Below are 8,126 nucleotides of genomic sequence, written 5' to 3'. Positions count from 1 at the left end.
AAGCATGCCGTGCCATCAAAACATTTTCTGCTTTCACTTCTCTGACACCACACAGAACCAGCTTTCCTTCTTCACGAGCCAACTCTGGGTGTCCTCTGCCGACCTCCAGCAGTACCTGCAGAAGTCACAGCGCCTTCCTTCCAGCACCTTCCTTCTCCCAGGGTCCTCTCTGAAGGCAGCTACATCCATCCCACAACGGGAGGAAGGGCTCCGTGCCCGTGATTCCCAGATGCGTCTCCCAGGCCTCCCCTTTCTCATCAGCTCTGACTCCTGTGTCCATACCCATGTGCCTAACTGATATTTCTCCTGGTGTATCTCAAGCAAACTAAACATCAGGCATAAAATTCCTGATTCTGTTCTAAAAATTGTTCATCCCAATGTATTCTCCATCTCCAAAAATGGCAACAATACCCTTCTAGTTACTCCATCCAAAAATTTGTGAGACATGCTTAATTTTTTTCCTTCTCCTCATGGCTCTAATTCAAGACAATCAGAAGGCCTGTCAGCTCTGCCTTGTAAATGTGTTTCAAAACTGTTGGCTACCAGCCGGCTCCAGCGTCCGCCCAACTGCACGGATGGATATTTCATACTCAGGAACGTTATCAAGGACCCGACTTCCTTCTATCCTTCCATGGTCAAAAGGACAAAGTTCTACACCGATGGGTGTTTGAAGGCCTACTTCACCTCTATTGTGCATGATGTTAATTGCTAGGCTGTCTGGTTTTGACTTGTAGTATTTTAGGAATACAAATTATGGGAAATCACAGTGGTCCAGCTAATTTACAGGGGGTGTGTACTCCACAGACAAGAAGAAAATATATTCACAAGAGGTAAAAGAAAGAGAAAGAGGGATGGAGGGCAAAGCTATAGTTTCAAAATATTTTGCAAAATCCAAATATCAAATGGAAGCACCCTTCATATTTTTCTACATAATTAGGAACGGCACACTTATACAACTTTTAAGAATGCATTTAACATACTTAGTTTAATACAGATGAAGAAAACATGATATTAGTGAATTTCCTTCATTTGGTTATGTGTGATTTATACTAAGTTGTTTTTGACCTTGCATTTCATTTTAAAATTAGCTTCCTTTATTGCTTTTATTCTCAAGTTTAATAAATTTTTTAATTATACATAATATCGCAGAAGTTATTGGCAAACTGTAGATTTTAATCTCAACCAAATTGTCCAGCTTTCATGAAAATGCAGAGGGCCAGAGTCACACATAAAGGTGAATGTGATTTTATAAAAGTGCAATAATAGACGTTTCAATTAAAATTGCAATTTCAAAAGTTGTTATCCAGACTAAATTTTTAATGCTTTGATAAAAGGATTACTATTAAAAGAACCTAATAGTTGTAACTCTCAAACCTGATCACAGCTTTGCAATTCCTTCTCTGTATCTTTCATCATCAACCTAATCTTGCCGGAGGAGACTCCAAGAATATTAAACGTCTTAAAGGAAATAAATGAAACAACCAACATGGGCCTAATGGCAAATTCTATGGTTCTAAACAGTGGATGATCAATGGGAAATATTTTTTTCGCTTTGGGTGACTCATTTGAATACGATATTTCTTTTTCTTTGTTTTTTTCAGAGTTTTTCACATATCTAAAAACACTTGCTTAGTGACTGTACATCTTTTATTTAAAATTTTTATTATTTTGTTCTAATCGACAGAATAGAAATTTTAATACTAGGCAGGGAGGTTTCTTGTGTGTGTGACATTATAGGTACTTCTTTTAAAAATGTGTTCCTAACTAAGGAGTACATTGCAAATGATACCAGGAATAGCCTAGACTTCAGATTCTGTCAGTAGATAATCCTGGACTCAGCCTGAGTTCGGTCACTTGCCAGCTCTGAACCTAGGCAAGACATTTCATCTTTCTAAATCTCAGTTTCCTCTGAGTAAAATGGGAGTAATGAAGTTCTCAGTTGTTAAGGATGAAATGAGTGTGTCAAAATGAAGTGCAGCTCACCCCGCCCACCACCACACAGAGCTCAGAATATTGTAGTTATGAATAAAGGTCCTTATTGTGACGGGACTTAACAGTTGAAGGTACATTTACAGAAGAAATAAACTTTCTAACTACACCTCCTCACTATCATTCCAAGGTTTTTACTTTCATGAGCAGTATGAGGTCAGTATCACTATAAGTTTCAGTGTAAACTATTGAACTGAGTTCTAGAAGTTGAGTTTGAGGGAAAACTTACATGACACGCAATGAGCACTTTCTTCTAGTTGGACCACAGCTTATTCTATTGGATTACCATTTTCCTAAAGAACAAACATACTTATGTCTGGCTTCACCTTTCATTTTTCAAAATCTCACTCATGGATTCTGAAGACCAATGCTGGTAGTTTGAACAATAGGAAAATGTCAATATTCAATTGCTTTGACCTAGAAAAACTGGCTTTAGTTAAATATTACTATGACCAGCAGAGTTGTTCCTCATTTGACAGAATAAATATATTCATAAACATTTTAATTGGAAATAAATTTTCCATTCACTGTATTGTATGCTGCTTTTGAGGGTAGTCTCCTTAATATTAAATACAATTAAAGTTACAGAGCAAGTCTTCTAACATCAAATATTTTCAGAACTTTTTTATAATCATAAAATGAATATAGGAACAAGAAAATAAAAATATAAAATAGAAAAAAATAAGTCATATATAGTTTTATTTGCCAGACATAAATATATTTAGTACTTTGTCATATTTTCTTCTGGTCTTTTTTTTTATTAATAGGTATGTTCATGATGTGATCATTTTCTCTAATGTACAAGATCTGACAATTGAGTTCACAAACTCATCCTAGAAAGAGTGCTACGTACCTCACTGCTGAATATCACTATGGTCACCTTTGAAGTATTCCCCTTGGGAAGCTATGCACTGATACCAGCACCTAGTCCACCCTTCAAAGCAGTTTTGGAACTCTTTTTCTGGAATGGCCATAGAGCTGATGTCATTATTGCCCTTGATGTGCTGAATGTCATCAAAATGTCTTCTTTTTAATATTTCCTTTATCTTCGTGTAAAGGAAGAAGTCATTGGGAGCCAGATCAGGTGAGTAAGGAGGGTGTTCCAATAGTTATTTGTTTACTGGCTAAAAACTCCCTCACAGACAGTGTTGTGTGAGCTGGTACATTGTCATGATGCAAGAGCCATGAATGGTTGGCGAAAAGTTCAGGTGTCTAACTTTTTCACACCGCAGCCTTTTCAGCACTTCTGAATAGTAAACGTAGTTAACTGTTTGTCCAGTTGGTACAGATTCACAATAAATAATTCCTCTGATATCAAAAAAGGTTAGCAACATCGTTGCAACAGGTTCGTGAACTTAATTGTCAGACCTCATATATCTTAGTTTTTAATTTAACATAGAAAAATAACCTTTATTAACAAATTCTTTAATTATTATATAAATCCTTTCTATGAATAAATCACAGTTTATTTAGCCATGTTGCTAGTGTGTGTGTGTATGTGTGTGTGTGTGTGAACTTGCTGACATAATAGGCAGTTTACATAAAGGACTCCAAAATGTGTTTAACACATAACAACTAAGCATCTCTATAAAAACTCTTCAGTAAATATGAAATCAAAATAAATACATATGCATTTAAAACAAACAGCAAGAGTTTATTCAGTTAGACTTACCTAGAATGGAGGCACACACTAAAACTGTTTTATAATTTGAATTCAATATATTAGTAAATATATTAAAAATTCTGTACTTCTAAATCTTGTAATCTATAAATTCAATTAGTTTCTCTTTCAGCAACTGTCCTTTAAAAAAATACAATTAGTAATAAAACCCCCAAAATGTGCTAAGTTTCACTTTTTCTTTTACTTTCTTTGCCCATTCTGGGGGTTTTCAAACTAGGAATAAGAAAAAGAGAAATGAATGCAAATAAGAAAGGACAGCTCCCTGAATGGCAGGCACTGTGAGAAAGGTGACGAGGGAGGTGGAGAAAGCCTTGAAAGGCAGGGCTGGGTGAGAGGCCAAAACAGAGAAAAGCTCTGGATTTTTACACGCAGCTGTCAAGGAAGCAGAACTTCCTGTGTCTGACGTTCTCGGCGCAGTTAAATAAAAAGAGAAAAGGAAGTTGTGTTGTCTGCAGCTTTTCTCCGACTTTATCTAAATATTGCACATGAGCAAAAGAGACCATCAAGCGGTAGGTGCAGCGATAACGACAAAATCATTCAGGAAATATTTTTGGACTGTAGTAATTTTTAAGAAAGTGTAATTTAGCACTGCAGTTATTTGCTTTTAATTTCGCTGCTCCCCTAGATTTTTACTTCCTACTCATTTCATCCAAGAAATCTACAATGTTTTACATAATTTTCTTCAGCTGTTTGATGGACTTATCACCAGGTATTTCCTCAACATGCCAGGGAGAGGGTTAGAATACAACAGGACATTTTATGTTTCACTATTAGAAGATAATGTTTTCATGAACTATTTATTTAAAATTGTTGCTTGTCACCTAAGACTTTTGAAAATGTCTCTCAACTCTGTTGGTATAACAAACCTGAAACCTCCATAAAGATAATGTCACTTAATTTTATGTCAATTATGCAAATCTGAAAAAAATCTTCTCTAAATATTAGGAAATGGAGGATCTTTCAGAACAAGATACAGTTCCAAAGTCGCTGATGGAAAACTGATGTGTCCTTAAACATGGATTGGTGTGGGGAGGACCATAAATACCTAATCACAACTATCATGAAGGAAGAGAATAAAAAGGGAAATCTTAAATACTATACTCCACAGGACTGGGTGTTAAAGAAGCTCAGAATGTTTCTCACATGTTTTCCTTTGTTAGCACAAATAGGTGGTAATGAGAGAAAAGAATTTCTGCCTAATGTGGCACTGAGGGCCATGTGCTCAGATGCACTGTCACCATCACTGGGAATAAACCTGTATGAGACTGGGGAAGCCAGTGTCTCCTGTCTAATATACACTCACTACTGAAATCCTGCATAGGCTTGTCCTGTGTGCAGAATGTGAAAAAACTTGGTCCTCACTAAACAGTGACAAGATGTTGAAAGGGTGTCCCCAAGGAGAAATTGGAGGATGTATATAAAAATGTAAATGTATCTTCTGGTGTTTTATATGTTTAAAGGGAGAAGAAGGAGAAAGGACTCTACCTGAAGCCAACCAGTCTGATGACCTCTGCAGAGGCCAGGAGTCATTTAAGCCCAAACAAAACAACTACCAGAAGTGGGGAAAGAAAGAAGTGAAACCAGGGGGGAAGACAAATAAGGGCATGTGAACCAGGAAGTATACCTGATAAAGAGCTTGTGTAAAAGACCTTAGAATAGGCACAGACGATGGATTCCATGGACAAGTGTGAGGAGAGCCCTGGAGGTTGCGGCATCTTAAAGCACACTTAGTAGAGCTCCCTCACTTTACAAAGGAGAATGCAGATACCTGGAAAGGCTGCCATAGCCAAAATTACAGAACTAGTTGGAAGCAGTGTTTGGGGAAGAGGCTGTTGGGTCCACGTGGGCTGATACTTGCATTTCTTCTTTTCCAAGGTATAGCAATTAGGCCGCATCTGTCCTGGGGCTTGGCTGATGGAACTGAAAGTGTGAGGAAGCCACTTGGGGGGATGGGGACACGGGCTATGATTGACAGGTCTCCTGCTTTTATTATCCTGTGTCAGGCTCCAGGTTGTGGCACATTTTATAATCTGTAGCTCATTTAATACCTTGTTTATCCTGTAAAGTGGGTATTATTGTCCCCATTTTACAGATGATAATAATAACAGGAGCTATTAATTACTGAGCAGTTGTTCCAGCGAGGCACTATTATAGGAATTACACATTTTCTCATTTAATCTTCACCATGACTCTATGAAATAGGATAATGATATCTTTCCTAACTTAAAGATGAAGAAAATGAAACACAAATTGGTAAATAACTTGTCCAAGGTCAACAGCTAGAGAATGTTGGAGTCAGGATTCTAATCCAAACAATCTGGTGTCAAAAATCCATGCTCCTGGGCCGGCCCGGTGGCTCAGGCGGTTCGAGCTCCGTGCTCCTAACTCCGAAAGCTGCCGGTTGGATTCCCACATGGGCCAGTGGGCTCTCAACCACAAGGTTGCCAGTTCAACTCCTCGAGTCCCGCAAGGGATGATGGGCTGCGCCCCCTGCAACTAGAAACGTCAACTGGACCTGGAGCTGAGCTGTGCCCTCCACAACTAAGACTGAAAGAACAACAACTTGAAGCTGAACAGCACCCTCCACAACTGAGATTGAAAGGACAACAACTTGACTTGGAAAAAAATGCCTGGAAGTACACAGTATTCCCCAATAAAGTCCTGTTCCCCTTCCCCAATAAAATCTTAAAAAAAAAAAAAAAAAATCCATGCTCCTGACAAATGGGGAAGTTGAGGTTCAAAAAGTGAAATCATTTCCTCGACGTCTCAGAGCGCGTTGTAACTTGAACTTGAACTCGAGCGTTGTACTGCCAAAGCCTGTCTCTTTCTATGTGGTGTTGGAGAAGAGACAGGGCAAAAGCTAGGTCCCAGCTTAGGAGGGAAAAGACGCACAGGTGCACAAGCACCCTTTTCATGTTCTATGGCGAGCTGCTTTCCTTGAAATGTCCGGAAGCATGCTAGCTGGGCTGTGGTCGGTCCCCCTGTAGTAGCTACCGCACATTCACAGGCAGAAGCAGGAGACCTGCAGCACGAACCTGACCGGCGCTGAAGAAACTCCTGGACCTGCACCGGGGACCAGGCCTGATAGCTGGGAACCACGGAGCTGTGCAGGCAGCGGGGGACTGCACTTTCCACACACACAGAGCTCCTGTCTTACTTACACCAGAAATTTTTTTAAATTAAAATACGCATAGTGCCTGCTTCAGACTTAGCCACCAAGAATCGCAACCTCGGTGAATGGTAATTGCCGTGACAAGGTTGGGTCCACAACTTTCTGGTTTCAAAAACATGATTTTTAATCATCCAAGGCGATTAGGCACTTGGAAACTAAGCAACACTAGCTGAACTCATATATAGCAATTTAATACCAAAATATTAATTTACCTTGAGAGAAGATAGGGAAAAACTATATTCACATCTAAAATACTACCTAATACAAAAGACTATGAAATAAGCCAATCAGTAGTTAGAAACATACAGAATAAAATCAAAGGAAGTTTGTAAAATCAAAGAACAGCTACAAAATGTTTTATTGACCCCTGAGGCATTGTCACTCTGCACTCTGTAGTGGCCGGCTCCGTGGCCACTCACTTCAGCCTCTATCTTGTATTAAATAATGGTTCTCTCCACTCTGGGGGGAGAAAGGGGCTGTTGCATGTTTCATAGTAGGCCACAGTTCCTGTGGTTGTGAGTTTTAGTTCCCTCCCCTCATCAGGAAACACCTCTAAAGGTAAATGAGTGAAGAAGATACCATGACAAGGATAGCCTTGCACACTCGCATGCACTCATTTGCGACAGTGCACACTCATTACTAGTAACTGATTGCTTGTCGTCATATCTTACATTGCAAAACTATGTGTTTTATAGTACTGCACATAGACAAATTTTTACTCCTTAAGTCTCCTTTATCTGGATTGGCAGGTTCCAGGAGACACCGCAGGCACTGTGTCTGAGGGACAGTCCTCCTCTGCTCTGTTTTCTATGATGAGGCTCCAGATAAGATCTCACTGCCTTGTCATTGTGATAAGATAGTGAGTGTAAGGTAATAGTTACTTAAACCCACTTTCTGTGAGTTAGAGTAGTTAATCTCATTGATAAGTAAAACATTTATAAACCTTTTTTTATGGTGAGCTGCTTCTGTGACAATTACCCACATACATTTTACATTTATTTTTATTATGTTCAATTGCCTGACATTTATATTTTTTGGCTTTTTATATACATTTTGGGATGTGAACTATGTGTAGATTGCAGCTACAAATTGCTCTATGCAGTAACTAAAGAAATCAATGGAAAATAAGATTCTATACAACTTAAGTTTATAATTTGTTTTCTGAAAAGTATATATTCTTTCAAGTAAGTGATATCTACGTGGTGTGGTTCCCATGGGGGCAACCAATGTTTTGGGTTAGTTATTAATTTTTTTCCTGATTATGAACAAAGATTTTTTTTTAAA

This window comes from Rhinolophus sinicus, linkage group LG02 (genome assembly GCF_036562045.2).
Source record: "Rhinolophus sinicus isolate RSC01 linkage group LG02, ASM3656204v1, whole genome shotgun sequence".
NCBI lineage: Eukaryota > Metazoa > Chordata > Mammalia > Chiroptera > Rhinolophidae > Rhinolophus > Rhinolophus sinicus.
The sequence above is the reverse complement of the archived record's forward strand: the minus strand, read 5'-3'. Positions refer to the sequence as shown.